Below are 24,023 nucleotides of genomic sequence, written 5' to 3' on the forward strand. Positions count from 1 at the left end.
TGTGGCTTTTAGAATTGAAATTTTAAAAAAATGATGATTATAATTGTGTAAACTTGATAAAAGAAAATACATTTAGAAGTAAAGGAAACAAAAATATTTTACTCAATTGTGCCTCTTTAAGGTAGATCTTTTTTAGCTAAAGGCAATTAAGAAGCAATAAGCAAAGAAAGAAAACAAAACCTCTCTCTATCCTATCCCCTTTCTCCTCTAAAGGCAGGTTGTAACTTTTGTTTTTACTGGAGATGGTGGAGGGATTTTATCAGCTCAGAAATGGCACCAACCAGGCTAGAGGAATAATGAAGCAAACTTTACCACCCTCCCATAATTTTTCTGTCTTTGGAGCCTAAAACTGTTCTCATCTTTCTCTTCTCTGCTATCAAATGTATTGCTTTTTGTAAAATGTTTAAACAAAGATCCTAAACAACTGCTTTCTGAGACTTACTTTCTAGAGACAGTTACTTTTCTCCTGTGTGATGGGAACTACACATATTAATAACCTTCTGCTTGTTTCTTTCTTAATCCTCCTGTTGTCAGGGAGACTGTCACACCTATGAATTTGCAAATGTTAAGGAAAAATTAGGTTTCTTCCTTCTAAATGTGGAAAATATTTCTGGGAGAAATAGGTAATGAGTAGCATAAACTCTGGAAACCCATGAATTAATAAATACTGTATTTTTTCCAGCAAGGTCTACTTTCTTCAAGTAATTTTGTGTGTCTCAAAACTGAAGTAGAACAACATCTGCATAGTAACCAGCTTGCCCCATAGAAGACTCAGGTAGAAACATAGAAGACCATCCACTAGCCACAACAACAAGAAAATAAGATATCTTGGAGCTGGAAAAAGTCTAGAGAATTTTGTTTAAGGTACATAGAAAAATAATGATAGAAGAAAACAAGGTTCTTTAACTTTTATTTCATGCCATTTTATTGTGACACTACATACACTGAATTCTTGTCAACCACTAAAATTTGTAATACAGATCTTACATCTCACAAGAAAACAGAGAGTGAGCAACCTCCTAGAATGAAAAGGGCTTCATGTGCAAGGCTCTTGAACTCCTATAGAAAGAATTGATATAGTTATTACCATAATTAATACATACATTAGATCCAGGAAATCCTTATGACTAGTCAGGTATTGAGATTAATAAAAAAGGCAAGATTGTGTCCTTAAGTGCCATCAAGAACTGAAGCATACTTTTTCAATTCTTAGGATTTGGAAATTACAGTGAATCATTTATCCGAAGCTCAAAAAGTTAATTCTGCTTTATCTTAGTGGTTACTAATTTTAGGCAGAATTTCAGACAAGAAAACTATATAATTTCAAGGGGGGAAGCTGTCACAAGATGAAGTCCAAACCTCAAAAGTGCTCTTAATAAAGATTATTCTTTCACTTATAGTATAATCTCTCTCAGCAGATAAAATCTTCAATGTAAAATATTAATGTAAAATAATGGTATTAAAATCTTGTCTGAAATGAGTAGAATTATCCCAGTGGCAAAGCCAAAGTTCACCTATTTCATGTATATATCACAACTATATCAATATAATCAATGAAAGTAAGTGGTCATTAACTAGAGTTTTAGAGAAGTTTCAGGATAGAGGATCAGAATTCACTAAAAGGAAATGGGTCTTCATAAATAATTAAGGTGTGCCTCTGATTGCACCGCCACAAAATAATACAGTTAATTTTTTTCTTTACCCTCGGATTCTTTTAATAAACTCACTGAATAGACAAAAAATGGGTTAAAATGAATTTTAAAAGACTAGGTACTTTTATATTCTATTTTCATTTATACTGAAATATTTCATATGTCAGTTAAGTAACTCTGTTCTTATTAATCATTTTTCCACAGGAATTGTGTGTTTAAAATTAGAGTTTACAATATTTGCAGAATTGTGTGTTTAATATAATGACTTCAATATCCCCAAACTTAAATTTCTTGGTAACTCAGAAGTAAAAAATTCTTAGACATGGATTTTGACTGAAGACAATACTAGAGAAGGATCTACAACTCTTCGTGAGTAAGCCTGCAAGATCTCTCTACAAACAGAGTTGAGCTTTTACATTGTACAGAGGGTGTTTTTGTGTGAATGGAAACTATCTATCAAGTTGCAAGTTCTAGATACACTCAGGACTTAAAGGAGTGGAAATAAAGTAAAGCTTCGTCAGTAAACAACACAAACAACAACAAGAAAAACAGCCATAGAGATCAGTCAAATTGAATGGTGTAAAATGATTCACTTTATGAAATAATCATTCCAGGGAAGACTAAAGTGAAAATAATGCTGATTTCATGGTGGAAGTCAGAGTAAGCATTTTAAGCGTAAATTCCTGATAGAGCTGGAATACCTAGAACTATTAAAAGTAACCAAATAATGTATAAGAAAATTTTCTATGACAAATTATTAGGTATTTCTAAGAACATTTAAATATAAAATTAAATTAATCTTTAAGTCAAATTTAACACCTGAAATCTTCACTTTACAAACTTTATTAACATTCAGAAATTAGGAAATGCTTTTTTATATTTCACTTTCTATTTTTTTTCTGCCCACGTCACTCCTCCCTCTGATTTTGAGACAGCCAGGTGGGAGGGGGACTTCTGAGAAACCCCGCCAGCCTGCCCACTGAGGAAGTTCACACCCTTTTTAGGAGGGAGGAGCCTGACCCCTCCTTTCCTGTGTGGAACCTGGGATCCCAAAGGCCCCTGAGGAATCCTGCAGCAGCGGACTCTGGCCTGGGGGAGGATCCCTGTTTCCCCCTTTTATGCACTTTTTACCCAGTAAAACCCTGCTTTGCTCACCCTTTAAAGCGTCTGTGAGCCTACATATTCGTGGCCATGGACGGACAGGAACTCAAGTCTTTAGCTCAACTAAGGAAAGTCTTGTGACATTTTGGCTCCAGACAAAATGGGAACTCCAGAAACAGTGAGTAAAATGGGAGCTCAAAACCTGTCACTGTTGCTTAAGCCTTTTTATCCTTGAACTTCTGAGGGGTGGGGAAAACCATGCCCACACCGAGCGCCCGCCTGCCCCCCCTGGCTCCGGGGCTTCATTATGGCCTTTTCCTTCAGTTTTCGGGACCCCCTGCTGAGCGGCAGCTCCCTGCCTGTTAGGCCTGGGATGTTTGGCCCAAGGTTCGGACACACAGCAGGCTGGCTGACTCCCAATCACAAGCCACCGCATGTTCCCCTTTCTCGGCCAGAGTTTAGCTTTATCGGATAGTAATTAAGATTTTCCCCTGGTAGAGGAACCACTTGCAGAAGAATAAGAGATTCTTCCCAAGGCATTTTTAAACTTTTTTTTTCCCTTCCCCTTTTCTACCCGATGAGCAGTTAACTTTTATTTTTTCCTTTTACAAGACGTTTTTAGTGAACCAGACCCCCCAGCTATCACTGTTTGTACACTCTGTAAAAGTTTTAGTTGTGAAAAAGGATTTGTGGGGCTAGTCTTGGACTTTGGTCAATCTGGTGACTGTATGGTTTGGTTGCAAGCGTCCATCTTGCTTTACATGCTGGGGGCATGGCCAGTAACTGCTTGGTACGGCTTTGTTTGGCAATCTCGCCTGAGGGAACTCGCCTTCTCAGATTCGGTATCTGCATGTTTTCCTAGCCCTGTCTCTTATAGGGCCCCACTCAGAGACTGAGTTTTCTTCTGCGTGTCTGTGTATGTACTATGTGTGATGTCTGTAAAAAGGGCTCTAATAATGTGGCCCAAAGAAAGACAAGTGTTTGGATCAAGCTTTTTTTTAAGGGAAGTTAAAAGCTGTGGTACCTTTCAGTCCACAGGACTTTAATCTTTCAGAAATAAAAATAGCCCTAAAAAAACTACTGGGAAAATGCAGGTCAGATGCAAATTTGCTAAGTGTTTTGAGGTTATGTTATATTGGGGTTCAGGGGGTGCCCTCAGTTCCCCTGAGAAGACATTTCTCCAGGTTCTTGGTCTATTGCCCTCTCAAGAATGAGAGAGGAGACTACAGCACATTTGGCTCATAAAAGTAAATGCCGGACTCAAAAATATTTGTAAAAAGTGATGTATTTAAAGCAGAGAGAGAAAAAGGAGGAGAGAGAGAAAAAAACTAACTCTCACACTGAGTGAGAGAAAGAAAAGCCGCTGTGATTCACACTGAATGAGAAGGGTTCCTAGAGGGTGAAAACCAGAGAAGGAAAGCCACTCTCAGAGTGACAGAATCCAGAAAGATGGAATCCAGGAGGGCAAAGACAGCTTCCACACTGAGTGGCAGAGAATTGAGAGAGAGAGGTGGAGGTTAGGACAGGAAAAGCAGCTTCCACACTGGGTGGAAGCGGACCCCAGAGGGGAAATCCAGGAGGGCAAAGAGAGCTCCCACTATGTGCGAGGGGATTCTAGGGAGCTGGAAATCTGGCCTGGGTGAAGGAGCAGGGCAGGGGAATTTATCCTGGGAGAAATTACCATCTCCCCAAGCTCCTCTGGCCAATGAAAGGAGTTCCTTTAAGCAATGGAGTAATTGACTCTTAGTTTCTTCCTGCACCGGGAAATTTAAATATAAACCATTAAATTTCCCCGATGAAGATGGATGGGAGGGGGAGAAAATATGGCGCTGGGAAGTTCTTGCCCTAGAAACTACGCCCCCTTGTGGACTCCGAAAGAGAACACATTCCCTCAGTTACAAACTGCTTTATGGGTTTTGAGAACTGTCTGTCTTGCCTGCTTCACAGTTGGTAAGGTCTGGAGACATACGAAGCTAAAGGCACCCTTAACTAGGCAAACCATTGTTTCCCGTTACCACACAATTAAAGCAACTTACCAGATTTACCTTAAAGCTAACACTTGTGAAGAGTTACCATTATAACGTAATTGAAACTAATGAAAATAGATTTACATGCAAGGTGTGTAAGAAGAGTAAAACGTGTTTTTTAGTAAAAGGTCATAAGAAAGGACAGAAATATGAATCTTTGCCTTAGGGTTACAGTATTATTTTTATTTAAATTATGAAAAAAAAGCTGAAGTTTCTAAGGTAGTAGAAGAAGTGTGGAAATTAATCTTGCAGGAAAGGTTCTCTGTGTGAACATATTGACTAAGTTTTAAAATGGGTATTATATAGTTTTTCTGTAAATTGAGCATTGAAATAAAAACATAATGAGGTTTTCCTAGGTGGTAATCTGCTCTTTGGCATAATTGGCAAAGAGTTGTAAGACGTTTTTGCTTCTTTAAATTTTTGAGTCATCATTTTGGCAAAATAAATAACTAACCATAATCTGGAATTCTATTTTATAATTTCAAGTGTTTTAAACTTCAAACATTTAACAGTTTTCCCAAAATAAAATTTCAGTTTCAAAATTGTCTTTCCTGGCACCTGGCTGTTTTAATACTTTAGAGGGCCCCTGAAATGTTCAGAAAAGGGAGGTAAACTGGATTATTTAACATGGAATTGCCAAAATGATGCTCAATCTTCTTTAGGTTATATCTTGATGAATAATGCTAATATTTGTTCCAAAATTATATGAGATTTCTAAACTTCTAATGTCTGAGTATATGCTATCAATAATAATTAAGGTTTTTGTGTTTAAGTTATTGTAAACCACTGAGATAACCAAACTTCTTTGTCAATCGTGTTTCTAACTATTGCGGATATTTTGCTATTCACAGACAGTTGTTGTAGTGTTGTAATCCTTTTCAAAAGATGGTTTGAAAAGATGTTCTATAATGAGTTATAGGACACTGACAGGTGGTCGCAAGTACAATTTCTGATTGTCTTGAAGACAATCAAGTTTCTGACAACTTTAGAGATTGTAACATTGGAATAAAGGAAAATGTGTAGGATTCATAAAGAGCTGAAATGATCATGAATATCAAGTAAAACACGAGTTAACTGAATGAACTGATCTCAGAAAACTGAAGCAATCATTTTAACCTTTGCTCAGAATATTGCTGATCCTTGTTTTGTTTTCAGAGTCAAGGAAACTTATTTTGAACTATTTATGACCTTTAATTATTAAGTAAGGTATATAATCCCCTGATCAAAATGTGGAGCATGTTTGTTTCGCTCTGCCTGATTCCTCCAGAATTTAGAACCTATCTGTGAGTACTCTTAACTTATGGCATTATAGCTGTTTGCACTAGTACAATAAAAAATTTATTTTTCTTTTGCAACAGGACACAGTTGGAAAAAATGGTTGCCAAGGCTTTGACTGGAAGGGTATGCTTACCTTTAAGGAATCAAGCTTGACTTACAGAGCTGATAAAAGCCCCATGGAAGACTGGCCTCACACCTTTATCTACACAGTCCCTGTACAGGGTTCCTGACCTGTGGTCAGTAAAGAATGTCACTTTCTAACAGGTCTAGAAGTTCCACATTTATTTTGAGAATTTAAGAGAAGATCACTTAACACACACGTATTTAAGGATAAAGATCCGTGGTTGGTCTTGGCTCTAAAAGGTCTTATCTGAGAGTCCTTGTAGAACAGAATTCCATCAAAGCCAATCCAAAAGTCCTATGTAGAAATAATTATTCTTGCTGTACTTTATGCAAATAATCAGGCCACGTATAAAACTAAATGCAAACCATTCAGTCCTATGATGATTTGATGATTTTTTTTTTTTTTTTTTAACAAACATGAGGACTGGAGAGAGAGAAATTATGTTTCAAAAGTTGTTATACATTTTTCATTAAATTCTAAACTCACTAGTTGTTTTTCAGTTTTTACAACATTTTTAGACTAACCCTGCTTGTTCCTGTGCACCAACCAGCAATCTCTGGCTGCAGCTCAGAAAGAACAAGAGGGGTCGGAAATGTAAAAATCAGGATCATTATTCTAGTTCTAAGCAATTGTCCTGGAAATCATGCCAGCTGATGGAATAAATTGGGTGCCCATCACCCAGAGATTTCCTTTTTGGGAAAGTAAGACCAAGGGAACTAACTAAAGCCAAGCACCATGTCCCCAAATCCTAGCAAGCATAACTATAGTTACCAGTTATCTGGGTGTGTCACAAGGCATCCCTTTGTCTCTGTTGGAGGAGGATGTAGTTCCACGGTTTCACATTAGCATTTGACTTATGATAAGGAATCCATATAATTGCCCTGAGACACAATTTTGTCTCAAACTCAATTCTGAGCTTTGGGTCAAAGCCCTAAGGAAAAAAAAACTGGATCTAAGAGATCCAGAGGCAGATGACTATTAGAGTAAAAGGCACAGAGCAGGTGAGTGTGGCTGAACCCTGCCAATTAACCCAACCCCAATCTTCCTATTTCATGAATAAAGGCGACATTAATATTCATAGCGTAAAGGATGTCTAGGGAACTCCAAGGCTACTGACAATAGGTGGGAAAGAGATGTAGGTGAGAGTGGGTACTTGCTGTTTTCTAGGTCCTCCGTGCTTCGTGGGTGCAAGCCATTTTGGCACTCATGGTGGGACCTGCCAAGGTCACTGGAACTCAGGGATGCAAGGATGGGAAAGGGAAAGAGGATGTTATTCTCTCTCCCTTATGTACCCTGGGTATCTCCTAGGAAGAGAGGCAAACCAGGGATGCCTGCTCCCCACTTTCTAGATGGGTAGCCACTCATCTTCAGTCTGTACCCCTTTTGAATGCATCCTGAACTCCTGGGACTCCTTTGAAAAAATGCCTTCTTTTTCCTTTCTCTTCCTCAATTCTGTCTTCACTAATAGGTAAGTATGCCTTCATACTATGAGATGCTCCCCTCAGATGTGTTCCCCAAACTGGAAAGAGTGAATTTCCCAAACCTTAAACTGGCTGGCTTAGGATTGAGGTCAGGGGAAGGGAACCCAGAAAACGAACATGCCAACCAAAGAGTAAAGTTTTTCTTTTTCTTTTCTCTTTTTTACCAGTTGGGCTTTTGGCCTCTCTCTCCCTGTGTAAACTGATAAAAGACCCCAGAATTTTAGAGCTGTCTTTACCCCTACCCTTGTTTTGTTTTGATACGTTTTCTAATAACCTGATTTGTCTGTTCTTCCCTTCATGCCATCAGATTCCAGTCATGCAACCAGAGGCTGGGAACCCTTAAATAGGCCTCTAGGAAAACTCTGACTGCCGTTTCCCCAAAACAGTGCCCCTTGTCAGAAGAAATCAGTTAACATTGGTCTTCATCCTTATCCTTAATCTAACAGAAGTTAGATGTACTTCTTTAGAAGGGGAATGAGACAGCCAGGTGGAAGGAGATCCTCAGCGAAACTCCAACCAGCCTGCCCACTGAGGTGGAGCCTTGGGAAGTTCATGCCCTTTTGCATTGTGGCCCCTCCTCTTGCAGTGTGGAGCCTGGAATTCCAATGGTAGGTGGGAATCTCTCTAGCAGAGGATTCTGGCCTTGCAGAGGATTCCTGTTCCCCCTCCTTTTTTTCGCCCTTTTCACCCAATTAAACTCTGCTTTGCTCACTCACCCTTTAAACCATCTGAGAATCTAACTTTTCATGGCCAAGGGATGGAGAAGAACCCTTTCTTTAGCTGAACTAAGGAATGTCCTGCAGCAATTTCATGAGTGTTTTCTTTTTGTCATTTAGATCAACTCATCATTTCCTAGAATAATTTTGTTCATTCCCTAATTTAAGCTGTTTTTCATTCATTGAGTCTGTCTCTAATACATTATCCTATTTATGCCTGTCATAGTACACTGTACTTAAAATGATTGAATAATTTCTTTGATAATTTTGGTTTCCTGCTACTAGAATGTAAGTTTATTAAAGACATGTTTACCATTTGTTTTGTTCATTCCTACATCCCCATTGCCCACAACACACCTCCCACACCACTGGCATTTAGTTTATTTGGTTGACAGTCAGTTGCTGTGATCCCTGTATTCAATTCACGATATATATCCTTTGGATGTATAGTGGCATTCTGATCAGGAGTATCAACATCACTCTTTTCTGTGGATTATTAATCTGTGAGGCTCTAAATGGTTTTGCTTATGTGTTTGTTCTTGTTCAAAGATCAGCTCAATCTTGTATTTAATTTTGAAAAATATGACATGACAAATGTTTGATTACAATTATTATTCACTTGTGCTTGACAAACACTGCTTTCGAAAGAAAACTTATCATTGTGTACTATTTATTTAAAACCCCAAAATATAAGCAATGGACCTTTCTCTAGTATACGATGCTAAGATTTCAATACTTCTAAGCTATTGTCTTTATTTTTTATTACTCAAACTGATTATATATGGCAACTACATATCAGATAAATTAATTCTGGACTTTTTGCAATTATACTTCAACTAGCATTCTTACCTTAAAGAAGCAAATAGTATCATTGTGCTTTAATAAAATAAAACAAAACTCAAATATACCCACTTTTCACAATCTTTTTAAAAGGTTCTATTGACAATAAGCAGTTTTCAGTTTGAATTTTTATCAAAAACATACTACAAAGTGAAAAATTTGGCCAAAATGTTTATTTTGAGTTATTTTGTCACTATTATGTATGTGAATGTTTGTGTTTAAGTAAACTGTTTTGGTCTACATGGTATTGAAAAATGAATTTTTTTGTCTCAACTAAGAACTTTGTATACTAAGATACCTTTAAGTCCCTTCATGTGTGTAAAATAGTCTTCAGCATTACTATATTTACAGTGATATTAATTAAAGGTAGATCCATTCTATGTGGTAAAATGAAGGGGACTCTATAGAAGCTACTTGTCCAAATATTTCTGCTATTAAACTGTTAAGTAATTTCATCAATGACAGTTTATTATTTGGGGCTAATTGTTTTTTAATTCCAGGGCTTAAAAATATGTGATTATTATTAATTATGATTATAAAGATGATTTTATTATTTAAATGCATCTAGGAAAATAAAGGAATTGAAAACAAACTTCAACTTGGACAAAATTTAGTCTAGAGCTATTGCCCGAAAAATAACTGGAAACCTTAGCAAACAAATATTTTGTGAATCATGTAGTGTTTGACTTTGCATTGCCATACCTGCCAATCAGCCTAAATTGTTGATTGTTCATGCAAACACATATCATAATAGTGTTTAGCATTTTTTTAAAGGCAATTCAAAAGATAGGGCATAGTGTGTTAGTGATGGGAGTTACTTTTGATGAAGGAGAATATAAAATAGTTTTCTCTTTACATTTTTCATTACTCTGTTTTAAATACATTCTAAATAATTCATTACATTTAGATATTAAATGTTTGTGACATCTAAATAAACATTAGTTCAGTTATTTTTCCCTTTTGTCTTTTACATCTGAAACATTTCAGACTTTGACCTAGATTCAGATTCAGTGGCACGAATCACCAGTACTTAACAGAAAACAATTAAAATGTGAAGTATGCTAATATCTTACTACTCTGAATATTCTACCCCTGAGGATTATTTGTTTTTAATTCCCATCACTTTTTAACAGGACTCCTAGGAAACACTTAGCCATAGTTACTAAATAAAGATAAGTTTTTGAAAGAATAATAAACTTAGCAAGATAATTTTCATATTCCAGGATACAGTCAAATGCATTTTCTAGGAGATGTTTTATTTATTAGCAAAATAAGATTTTTAAAACTCATAAAATGGTATAAGCTTTTACTTTAGGACATTTTAATATAATATTGGCTAATTTAGGTATTTAAAGAAGGTTTTGCTTTGTGTATTACAGACTAATTGTCTTAAATTATTTTAAAATAGTTTCTTACATTTAAATATTTTCCTTTAGGAGATGAATCATAAACATTCAAATTATATACTAGAAAAATGTGTAACATCATATATAAGGTGTAACAGTTAAATTTTTGGTGAATCTATTTCATCTGAATACAATAACTTAGTATGATTGTTTCAGATATCTCAGGAGAAGTACAAAATCTACATTGTGAACACACCTACAGGTATTCAATATAACACTCAGAAACACATTTTATACACTTACATAGATAATGCCCTTCACAAAAGAAAAGAGACCAGTTTGCATAAATCTTACCAATTTGAAGTAAATCACATATTATTATATACAGCAGAAATTGAAATGAAATTATATGATTAAGTAAATTACCTTAAAGCCTGTGTTCTACTTAGAATATACATAACAACAAACTTTAAACTCAGTCCAATTCTTGAAAGGCTAATACAAACAAGTATAATAAAGGCATAGCAGGAGGAAAAGTGTGCTTTAAACATCAAATGCTCTGTCTCTAAATTCCCATACGAGCTATCTGGCTGCCAGCTGAAAATTTAGAGGCATAAGAAAAGCTAACAAATAACACTGTAATGAGTGAAATAAGTAATTACAGGACTAATAGATGACAAAGATGTTGGAACAATCAGAAGGAGAATGTAATGTAACTGTGATTAACATATTAAAAGCTCTACTAAAAATGGAGTAAAGTATGAAAGACCGCAAGGATACCTTCAGTGGTATCCTTGCTGAAAGAAGCAAATGAAAATTCTAGAAGTCAAAGCACAGTAGCAGATGAAGAATGACTTTGAAGAGCTCATTAGTAGATTCCACACAATCGAAGGAAAAGTCAGTAAACCTGAAGATATCTTAATAGAAATTGCTGAAAATAAAATGGTGAAAAAAGAGAATGATAAAGAAAAAAGCAAAGAGCAAAAAAAGTTGTAGGACAATATTACATACACTAACATACACATAGTAGATACCCAGAAAGAGAAGAGATATGGAAAGGGCTGAAAACAATTATGCTATATGAGAATTTTGCAAAATCAGTGCCAGACACCAAATGACAGATTCAAGAAGCTCAGGACACTAAGCAGAATAAAAACAAACAAATAAAACAACAGTAACAACACAAACAAAAACCTTACCTAGATGTGCCATGGTGAAACTGCCAAAAGTCAAAATGCAAATAGAACATCTCTTAGGCAGTCAGAAAAAGACATATCACCTAGATAAAAACAGAGTTAAAAGTAACAGTAGACTTCTCAAACATTCCACACAGCCAAGATAATGAAGTGTCCTTTTTAATGTGCTAAACACACAGACACACACAGACACACACACAGACACACACACAGACACACACACACACACACACATTCAGACCTAAATTCTGCATCCACCAAAAATACGTTTTTGAAATGGGGGAGAAATAAATATTTTCCTAGAAAAACAAAATCTGAGAAAAAGAAAACAGAAATGATGCACTCTTTATAGCACAAGTAAAGTTAAAATATGTGGCAATGACATCACAAAGATAGGAGAGGGTGATTGAAAAAACTGTTAGTATGATGTCTTTAAACTATACGTAAAATAGTGCAATGTTATAGAAACAGAATCAGATTAATTCAAAATGTATATTATAAAACATTATAAAATTACTAATTCTGATTTAAAAGTACTGTAAGCCAACAGAGAAAAGCAAGGTGGAATTTTTTTAATGTTCCATTAATCTACAAAAATGGGAAAAGAAGAAAAAACTAACAATGAACAAAAGGAACAAATAAAAAAGTAGCTACCAAATTAGTGTATTTTAATCCAATCATATCAAATTTACTTTGAATACAAATGTTCTAAACACACAAATTTAAATTAAAAGATTGTCAAATGGGATAAAAATGTAAGACCCCAGTGTATTCTCTCAGCAAGAAAATCACATTAAATATAAATATGTAAAAACATGAAATTTTAAAAGATTAGAAAAGGAACATAATGCACAAAATAATAAAAATGGAATTATAGCTGGGTGTAGTGGCTTATGCTTGTAATCTCAGCACTTTTGGGTGCTGAGACAGGAGGATCATTTGGGCCCAGGAGTTCAAGACCAACCTAGGCAATATGGTGAGACCCAATCTCTACAAAAAAATTAAAAAATAAAAAATAAATAGCTAGATACGGTGGCACATGCTTGTAGTTCCAGCTATTCAGAAAGCTGAGATGGGAGAATCACTTGAGCCTGGGAAGTCGAGGCTGCAGTGGGCCATGATTGCAACACTGTAAGCCAGTCTGGACAATGCAGCAAGACCTTGTCTAAAAAAAAAAGAAAAAAGAAAAAGAAAAGTAAAGAAGAAGAAAGTTAGAATGTTTATGGTAATATCAAACAAAGTAAACATCAAAACAAGAAACATTATCAGAAATAACAAGCAACATTACTTTATGATAAAAAGATCAATTCTCCAACAAGACATAACAAACAATTTTTTTTTTTTTTTGAGGTGAAGTTTCGCTCTTGTTACCCAGGCTGGAGTGCAATGGCACAATCTCGGCTCACCGCAACCTCTGCCTCCTGAGTTCAAGCAATTCTCCTGCCTCAGCTTCCTGAGTAGCTGGGATTACAGGCACATGCCACCATGCCCAGCTAATTTTTTGTATTTTTAGTAGAGATGGGGTTTCACCATGTTGACCAGGATGGTCTCGATCTCTCGACCTCGTGATCCACCTGCCTCGGCCTCCCAAAGTGCTGGGATTACAGGCTTGAGCCACCGTGCCCAGCCAACAAACATAAATTTTTGAAGTTTAAAAAAATATGAGGCAAGAATGGAACTGAAAGATTAAATAGAGAAATTCAAAATTATAGATAGAAAATGCAATATGTCTATCTCAGTAATTCATAAAGAAGTAGGCTGAAAATTAGTAAGGGTATGATGACATCAAAACACTATTGACCAAAATTTCATAATTGATGTTTACAAAACACTTCACCCATCAAAAAGCTAAAAACAAAAACAAACAAACAAAAAAACATTAATTTGAAGCTCACAGGGAACCCTCACAAGACAGGTAATATTCTAACTCCTAAAATAAACTAAAAATTTTAAGATACAAAAAATTCTATAAATCATAATGGAATTTAATTATAAATCAATAATAGAAAGATGCTAAAAAACTATAAAATAGTTTGTAATTAAACAACACACTCTTAAACAACTCATGAGTCAAAGAAGTCAAGATTATTAAAAATATTTTTAACTAAATAAAAATGTAACAAAATTTGTGAGATGCAGTAAAAACAGTGTTTTCAGGGAGATTTCCATTATGAAATACATATATGAGAAAAGAAGAAATGTCTGAAAATCAATAAATATAGAATTTCTTTTTAGAAAACTAGAGGAAAAAAGCACCATTCAACCCTAAAGCAAATAGAAAATGAAAGTAGTACACATAAACTAAGAAACTCAACACAGAAAAATAATAGAGAAAAATCAATGAAAACAAACACTGGTTTTTGAAAAGATCAAATAAGCCTGTAGCCGGTTTGACCAAGCAAAAGGAGAGGATACAATATTGTCACTAAAAGAAGTATCATCTCTACTGATTACAAAGGGAATACTAACAACAATACTATGTGCATAAATTTGACAACTTAGGTGAAAATAAAATTCCTTGAAAGGCACAATTATCAAAACTTACTCAAGGATAAATAGCCTGAATAACTCTACATATATGCTTTAAATAAATTGAATTATTCATTAAAAATCTCCAAAAAGAGAAAACGTAGGTGGTTTTATTGGTGAGTTCTACCAAACATGTAATGGAGAAACAATACTAATTCTGCATAATCTCTTCTGAAATAACAGGTGAAGAGAAAACACTTCCTTAGCACTTTCACCAGGTCAGCAGTCCCATATTACCAAAACCAGAAAAAGATGTTTCAAAATGAAAAAAGTACACACCAGTATCTGTAATGACCATAGACAAAATCTTCAATTAAATTTTATGTGGGCCAGGCATGGTGGCTAAGGCCTATAATCCTAGCACTTTGGGAGGCTGAGGTGGGTGGATCATCTGAGATCAGAAGTTCAAAACCAGTCTGGACAACATGGTAAGACCCTATCTCTACTAAAAATACAAAAATTAGCCAGGCATGGTGGTGGGTACCTGTAATCAATCCCAGTTATTTGGGAGGCTGAGGCAGGAGAATTGCTTGAACTTGGGAGGTGTAGGTTGCAGTGAACAGATATCGTGCGATTGCAGTCCAACCTGGGAGACAGGTGAGACTCCATCTCAAAAAAAAATAAAGTTAAAAAATAAATAATGACCAATTGGTTCATCCAGGAATACAAGTTTGCTTCAGTATTTTGCAGTTATTGATTTTATTCATTATGTTAATAGATGAATGAAGATAATAAGATCTATTAATCAAGAAAAGAAAATATTAAGCTAACAAAAGCTAGTAAAATTTTTTTATAAAAAGCATAGCAAGCATCATTCTTACTATTAACATAAGAATGTCCACCATCCCAAGTTTGAGAACCAAGCAATGTTTTCCTTTCTTACCATTTCTATAAACATTGTACTGGAAGACCTAGAAAATGCAATAAGGCAAGAAAAAATAAAATATGCTCTTCTATGTTATAATGTCAATGTAAATGTCTGTTATATTTTGTTCATTGGTTAGAGGATTAAAAATGTGGTGATGTCAATTCTTCTTAATTTTACTTATGGATTTAATGCTATTACAATCAACATCCTAGTAACAAAACTGTAAACATAACATGACACTAACATTTGTATTAGTTACAAAAATATATATATTAAGGCAGAGCCAAAACAGTACTAAAAAAGAAAAGCAACATTGGAGATTTTGTCATCTCTGATCTGAAGACTTCCTATGAAACTATAGTAATCAAGAGAGTTTGGTATATAACAGCACAAGGGTCAACACATCCATTAATAGAACACAGATTATTACACAAATAAAATGCACTTGTTTTTGATAAAGTTCTAAAGAACTTTACATGTTATGCAATATTGTATAACTTACATGTTATACAATATTAATTTCAAATGAATCATAGGTCTAAATGTAAACCTACAAACATTTTAGAAGATAACATAGGAGAGTAATCTTCATGTTCTTGAGTTCAACAAAGACATTTTATATATGAAAGTAAAAGAAGAATCCTTAAAAATGATGTAAGAATGTATAATAATTAAAACCTTTTTCTCTGTGAAAGACATTGTTAACAAAATGAAAAGACAAGCCAAAACCTGGGATGAAATGTTTGCAACCCTTATCCCTGATGAAGGAATTCTCTCTAGAACAGACTAAAAGAATATAAAGAATTGTTAAACTTACCATTATAAAACAAACAATTCCTATGAAAATATTTGCAAGAATTTGAACAGACTCTTCACAAAACAACATATATGGATGGCAAATAAATGTATGAAAAAATGCTCCACATCATTAATCTTCAAGGAAATCTAAATTAAAACCATGATGAAATATCATTGTTCATATATTATAATGCCTAAAACAAACAAACAAAAAAAAACAACCTGAAAATAAGAGCTTTTAAAAATGCTGAGAATTGGAATTCTCATATATTGCGGCAAGAGATGCAAAAATGATATGGCCACCTTGGAATAAAGGTTCACAGCTTTTATCATTTTTATAAAGTTATACCCTTAGACCTAATAATTCCACCCCAAGTTATTTAACTGATGTGGCTTGGCTATGTCTCCACCCAAATCTCATCTTGAATTGTAGCTCCCATGATTTCCACATGTTGTGGGAGAGACCCAGTGGGAGATAATAGAATCATGGGGGTGGTTTTCTCCATACCATTCTCCTGGTAGTGAATAAGTCTCATAAGATCTGATGGTTTTATAGTGGGTACCCCTCCCTATTCACTTCACTCTCATTCTCTCTTGTCTGCTACCATGTAAGACATGCATTTTGCCTTCTGCCATGATTGTGAGGCCACCCCAGCCATGTGGAACTGTAAGTCCAATAAACTATTTTTTTTTTAATAAATTACCCAGTCTTGGGTGTATCTTTATCAGCAGCATGAAAATGGACTAATGCATTAACCTGGTGAATATGCTCACCCAAAAGTCTGTATACAATAATTTTATAGGAGTTTTATTCATAATTGAAACTGGGAACAACTCAAATGACCTTCAAAAGATGAATGATAAACACACTTAGATACATCCATACAGTGGAATGTTACTCAGTTATGAAAAAACAGTTAACATGGATTTACACAACATAGATGTGTTTTCAATGCATTTTACCGTGAAAGGAACAAGCCCCAATTATATGATTTCAATTATATGACATTATGGAAAAGCCAAACTATAGTGATAGAAAACAAGTCAGTGATTGTTAAGAGTTGGGTGTGGGAAGATGAGTTGACTACAAAGAATCAGCACAAGGGCCTTTTAGAGACAATAAAATTATTCTGTATCATATTGTGGTGGTAGACACATAGATCAATGCATTTGTCAAACATATGGAACTACCCACCAAAAAGAGTGAATTTTACTATATGCAAAGTTTTGAGGAATAAACACAATTGACAGGAGAAACCCAATATGTGGTGCAGACTTCAGCCAATATATCTACACCATATTGCTTATGTGTGATATGACCACAATGAAGCAAGAGGAGAATAAAAGAGAAAGACAGGAAGGAGAAGGCATATCATTTTTATGCTATGCTTCCTCTTAATGCATACCCTACATCTAATATGAGAAAACATTAGCCAAAAATAAATTGAAGGACATCTTACTACACAAAATCAAGTATAGTTTTTAAAAAGCCAGGTCATGAAAAACAAAGAAACATGGAGAAAATGTCAAAAATTAGAAGAAGCAATGAATACATGCCAACTATATGTAACATGATAGCTTAGATTTGATCCTGAAACATAAAAATAGGAAACACAGAAGTAGAAAAACTGAGAAAATCCGTATAATGTCTGTAGCTTAATTAACAGTATTACGTCAATGCCAGTATCTTAAATTTGATTATTGTCCCATGGTTATAAAGATGTTAGTATTAGGGAAAGCTAAGAAGGGACTAGGTGAAGGATATATGGGGCTGTCTTTTCCTTCTTTGTTATTTTTCTCTAGGTCTTTATTTATTAGAAAATAAAAAGTAAAAAAAAAAAAAGAACAACAGATTTATACTTAAAAGGTTTCAGAAACATGCCACAGATAAAAAGTTACATATATTTTCAGAGAAGCAAGCCTTTAGACACATCTACTTAACATATAAAATCAAATGTTTATTGGAGGTTGGTGCAGAATCATAGATCACATATAATTTATATATTTTATTTCACTTTTTTCAATTTTTAGAAAATTGATTGCAATAAGCAAATTAGAGATGGAAGGAACAATAAGGAAAGAATATGACATTCAAACATTGGTCATTTTCGCAATTTAATTGATTTATCTATTTGATTTTACAACGGTTTGTGAGAAATACACAGTTAAACTTATTTACTGTGTTTTGAAGAGGAAACATGTATTAGTCTGCTTGTTCAGTATACAATTAATTATCTGTGTGAGTTCTGGAATATTAAACAGGATTAATGTACTATGCTTTCCCACAAATGATCAGTTTCTCTGCAGTGCATAGAGAAAGATGTTAGCTATCTGTCCTAAAAATAGATAGATGCAAAGCTGCTAGTGCAAGTATGTGCAATTTTTGTTTGCTTAATACGTAGAGTGCAAAAGGAAAGGCAAATAGTGAATACATTTCTCTGGGTTGTATGTCAATTTCTGTAGAAGTAGTGATATATTGGTTTTTAAAGTTTTAAAAAGCTTCTTTTTTTTAACAATGTCAATAAATACAGGTAGACAGGAACATACACAGATATCTATATTTTTAAGTTTAGGAGAATACTTGACATTTGATAGCTTTAGCATTCATGATACATCAGGTTCTACAGTGTATAGATAAAAAAGGATTTTATGTGGACAGAGTATATTGTTCTCCATTTTAATAAATTGCATAATTCAAAATTGCTAACTTAATTGAAGTTATTTTTAAATATATAAATGAAATTTGTTTCATCTTTTTTATTCACTCAATAAAAAAAGTATTAGTTGCTATCTCTTTGCAACTGTAAGAGAGACTGACAATGCTTATGTTATGGTCAAACTGATGACACACCTTCATAGGCATTTGTCCATCGCAAATGTTGGTTTGAGGACCACCTAGAAATAAAAGCATCTCAGGTGAAAACATTTACTGAATACCTATACAGTGGCACTTCATAAATTTCAATGTGAATAAAAATTACCTTGGGATCTATTTTAAATGTGGATTTGTATTCAGTAGATCAGTTGTTGGCCCTGAGGTTTGGCATTTCTAACGTAATGATGTCAGTGCTGGTGGTCTGTAGGTTACAATTTGAGTAACAGAGCTATAGGATACACATGTTTATAAATGACCCAATCACCCTCCAGATCACCAACAGAAAGATATGCCAGCTTTTCATACAATGACAAGAGAATAGCAATGCATGAAAACAATAGATGCCTCCACTAGAGAAGACACTCTATGCAGGAAGGTTTTTGGTGTTTTCTCTGGTTTAGTTTTGATGCTCATAACAATGACTAGCACATGATAGACACTCATTATAACTTGTTGAATAAAGGTCAACTAGTTGAAATGTTGTATTATATGGAAGATGAAAAATAGTTTCCTGTGCAATACTTGTATACTTTTATGCTTCAGAATTATGAAAGTCAAATAGAAAAGTCAAATATTAATTAGAGTTAACAGGAAGTTAAAAGAAAAGGACAGTATCATTTAAAGACGCAAATTAGCAAATGAATGAGTCTTTAAAGTTTATAGTTTCAAAACCGTATTTTTAAAAACGTAGTAAAGTTGCTTTACTAACTTTAAAAAATTACTAAATTTTGCTTACTACAAAAAGAAAAACAAAGTGTTTCTCTTAATTTGTATTTCAGAAAGAATGTGGGCATATATTCTGCCTGTACACAATTGTTTTTATAACTTCCTAGATAGTATATTTGAAAAGATGGTGTCTACATCTTCAGATATTATAAGGATTAAGCAGAATAACTTATTCAAAATAGAAAGTAAAAATGCCTGCCACAAAATAAAGGTTCAATAAAGCATCATTATTACCAATATCTGAAATTAAGTAAAATAATATAGAATAATTCAGTACATAGCTTAATAGGCAACTGTGCAGGGTGATGAGAAAAACAAGGGATTTGGAGAAAGAACATATTATTTTGAGCTCTGGCTTCTTTGCTAATGGATTTTCTGACCTTGAGCAACTCCGCAGTTTGGTCTGGACATATAAATTAAATAAGAAGGAAAAAGGTTTTATAAGCTCTGCAGTACTAAACAAATATTAGTCTGTATAGGCCTGGAAAAATAGAGAAAGAATGTTTCTTAATCTTTTAAATTTCATGACATTCATATCAATCCATGAAGATTTACTGAAAATCATGAGTCCAAATATATTATGCTAAAATCTTTGTGCTCAGGCTTAGCAGGTCCAGAATTTCACCTCAAATAGTCTTAAAGCTAGAAAAATACTACAGAAAATTCACTAATGAATGTGAAACTACAAGGAGGGCACAAGAAGGAGTGTAGGGTACACTTATGTGTGTGGTTTTATTAAGGTATAAATCTTCTGTTATTTTGCTCGCTAAAGGACAGATGGCTGCCTTAAAATGGAATCTGGATGCAGCATCCACATACTGAATGTCATTATACACAGCAACAGCTGTGTTTAGCATATCCTTCATTTGAAATTCTAGTTCAGGGGAAAGACAAAAAAGCATAGGCTGTCTATTATCACCAAGCACTATGTCCAAATAATAAAAAACAGATTTTCTAAGGAACTCATATTTAAGGGGAATGTAGTCATAGTTATTGAGCAAGCCAAGATTGTGAAAATGAATAATCCTAGACCTGTGGCATAGCCTTTGTTAAATTTCACCCAGGAACTAATAAGTCAAGGCCCAGGGAAAATAAGAAAGGACATGCAATTTGAACAGTCTAAAGAAAGCACTAGTATAAAACTGAGAAATAAAGTGAATACATTTAGTCTGTGTGAAATTTTCAAGTCTTTTTCATCATAATTTATACAAATCCAGTTGATGCTTCTGAGGATGAAAGTAAAGTTCTGTATTACCTCGGCCTGCTGTGGGAAAATGCCATAGAGTGGATGGTTTAAACAACAGAAGTTTACTTTCACACAGTTCTAGAGGCTAGAAGTTTCAGACCAAGGCCTGAGACGCTCCATTTCTGGTGAAGACTCTCCTCATGGCTTGCAGGTAACAATTTTCTCACTATTCTCGTATTGTTGGCAGCTGGAGGGAGTGCTTGACAAGAGAGAGGAAAAGAGATGGAGAGAATGAGAGCTCGCTGGTGTGTCTTCTTGTAATGACACCAGTCTTAGGAGATCAGAACCCAACTTTAAGAAATTTACCTTTATTACCTCAAAAGGCCTTGTATCCACATGCAGTCTCATTAAGGGTTAGGGCTTCCACAGTTCCATCCATAGCATATTCCTAAATTAACATTTTATTATATGCATGGTTGTGCGTTTTTATAGTTCTGTACTTTCACTTTTGGAATTACCCTGTGGTATGTTGTAAGCAACTTGATGGGAAATGGTTCTGACCCAGCCTCTAGTTTTAGCTGCTACTTACTAATTTGTATGACCCTAGGCCAGTTACTTTACTTCTCAAAGCCTGTTTTTTATTTGCAAAATGAGGATAATAATATTATACGTACTACAAAGTTTCAGATAGACATGAGCAATAAACATAATAATTAATATCTTCTAAAATAAAATTTCTCTTAACATAGAGAATTTTTTTTCTTTAGTTGACAGCACTTTTAAATCACTAATTTGCCCCGATTTTTCCAATATTTTAATCACTCCTAAACTTTGGAAAATATTTCTAAAAAGACGTTTAAAATACGGCAATGATAATTGATAAATATTTATATTAGGAAATAATTCACGTAAAAGCAAAATATTAAAAGGCTTTTTATTTGACTCGGCTTAAATGAATCATGAAGGGTGGAAGTGATGGGTGCCACAGATGTAAAAAGAGTGATAATAACTGACAATTTTATGAAATAACCTTTATTAATAATTGGATTTATAAATGGGGAAAATAAGACACAGTTCATAAGCCGTAGAGAACAGGTTGGAATTCAGGGGTTATGACTCCAGTGACTATGCATTAGAGCATTACGATTGGTTATTTGGGAGGGTTAACTGGCCACTTTGTCAGGACTTTTACAGTATAAAAGTGCTTTGATGAAGATACCAAGGCAGTTTCAGAAATACAATTATTGTCAGTGTATTCAAAAGTGATTCCTTCCTTAGGGCCTTACATGCTCATTAAACACACCAAGCATATTCATGCAAGGACAACACTGATGTAGTCATTGCAATAAAAATTAACTTTGGAGGATACCTACATTCTAATATCAGCTAATGAGCAAAGTCTCTCTTTCTCTCTGTGTCTCTCTCTCTCTCTCTCACACATCTCTCTCATCTCTCTCTGTCTCTGTCTTTCTCTGTCTAATAGTTTTTTGGCTGATCTAGAGTATTGCCATTTAGAGAAGATATCATAATATCTATTCTAGGGCTATTCCTGTCAAACAGGCACTTTTACTCATTTTGACTCTTCAGGGCTCTGTCCCATCTACTCAGTGGGGTAGACACATGGACTTAATTCCTTTTTCATGATTGAATACAACTTACTGCCCTTACTGCCTCTGGTTGTTTAACATATGTTTTCTTTGAACATAATACTCTACATTCTATTAGAGTTCAGGTTTGTTAGTTACAATTAAAATCAAATTATATCTTTTGTAGGTTAAAATATGTTCTTTTCTCATTGTGAGGGCTCCCTAAGTTTCTCAGCCACACGTTTATATATAAGCTGTTGAGTTTCTTGCCCATTAGTATCCTAGTCAATTTTCTAAGGATTTTGTTAGTTTCTTGTTCAGAAAGAAATAGAACATTATTTGAGAACTATTCAGTTATGTTGGCCAGACTGGTTTTGAACTCCTGACCTCAGGCAATCCACCCACCCCAGCCTTCCAAAATGCTGGAATTACAGGCATGAGCCACCATGCCCGGCCACCACTTTTGTTTTATACATCTATACCCCTATTTATTTTCACCATTATCCTCTATTATTTTGAGGCAAATACCAAACATAACGTAATTAAACTCATAAATATTTCAATGTTTCTCTAAAAGATAAGTACATCTTTAAAAAAATGTAGTCACAACAAATTTTTAATCTCTATATGCTCAACATCAATACTTAAAGTTATTCAATAGACAATACTCCATTTTTTCTGATTAATTTTTAATATGTTGTTTATATTCAGATCCAAACATTATGTTTAGTAAATACATTTTTAAATTTCTTTTATTCTGTAACTTCCTCATCTTTCTTTTTTTTTCTTTCAAAATACTGTTTTGAAGAAATTGTGCCACAAGTTCTATAGCAGTTTTGTAATTTCTCATTTTCTGTTTTGTTTTGCTCATTGGATATTCCCAGAGCCTAAGGAAAAACAAAAGCAAAAACAAAAACAACATATTACTCTGTCTCTATATTTCCTTAACACTCTGTCCCTATATTTCCTTGTTATAGATCTAGAGATATAATCCAATTCAGGGTAGAGGTCTTAGAAAGAATTTTTTATGTGGTGGTGGTACATCCATCCAGAGCCATATGATATCTATCAGATTGGTGCAACAACATTGAAAGTAATGGTAGAACCTGCAGTTACTGTTGGACCAACCTAATCATTTCTATTTTTTGGAGTTTACACTGGCCATTGAGAATACTTGCTGAAATCCTTTTTCTCTCAGTACATGTTTGTAAAATGGTGATACTCTATTTTTATCATTTCTCTTTTTACTAAGTTGAATTTCTTCTATAGAAAGAAATGTTCCTTTCTCAATTATTTGGTGTCCTGAGGTGCAGTTCATACAGAGAAGTCAGGGAAATGTCTAGTTCTTTCCCTGCATTTACCAATTCTCAGGACAATAAATTTGTTCTGTAGTTTCTTCTAATATGTATAAGGAAATTTTTGTTTGCTTTTATTCCTTAGTATCATTTTTGAATTTACAAATTGTAACCTTCAATCCAATTTAAAGCACATTAAATATATTACAATTGTATCGAAGTCTGAACTATATTGTATTTTATAAATGTGAACCTCTTCAGGTTGATTGAGTCTCTTCGGTAAGATTAAATAGTTCTTGGTGGCTTCCTTACTTAATGATGCGACATGCTTTCCACTTCTGCCCCAGAACTGAAATTAGCCGTATCTCAAAGAGCATGAGTTTTTGTGGTACATAGAGA

At 34.4% G+C, this 24,023-nt stretch overlaps 1 long non-coding RNA gene across 2 annotated transcripts in view; it reads left to right on the forward strand.

Annotated features, from left to right (window-relative positions):
* Nucleotides 1–2,702: 2,702 nt before the first annotated feature.
* The window catches only part of LOC141584253 (uncharacterized), a 54,437-nt gene continuing 33,116 nt past the window's right edge, over nt 2,703–24,023 (forward strand). For both annotated transcript variants that reach the window (XR_012517169.1, XR_012517170.1), the window contains exon 1: nt 2,703–2,931. This is a non-coding gene — a long non-coding RNA (uncharacterized LOC141584253). The remainder of the gene's footprint in view (nt 2,932–24,023) is intronic.

The sequence above is a fragment of the Saimiri boliviensis genome, chromosome 4 (genome assembly GCF_048565385.1).
Source record: "Saimiri boliviensis isolate mSaiBol1 chromosome 4, mSaiBol1.pri, whole genome shotgun sequence".
Taxonomy (NCBI): domain Eukaryota; kingdom Metazoa; phylum Chordata; class Mammalia; order Primates; family Cebidae; genus Saimiri; species Saimiri boliviensis.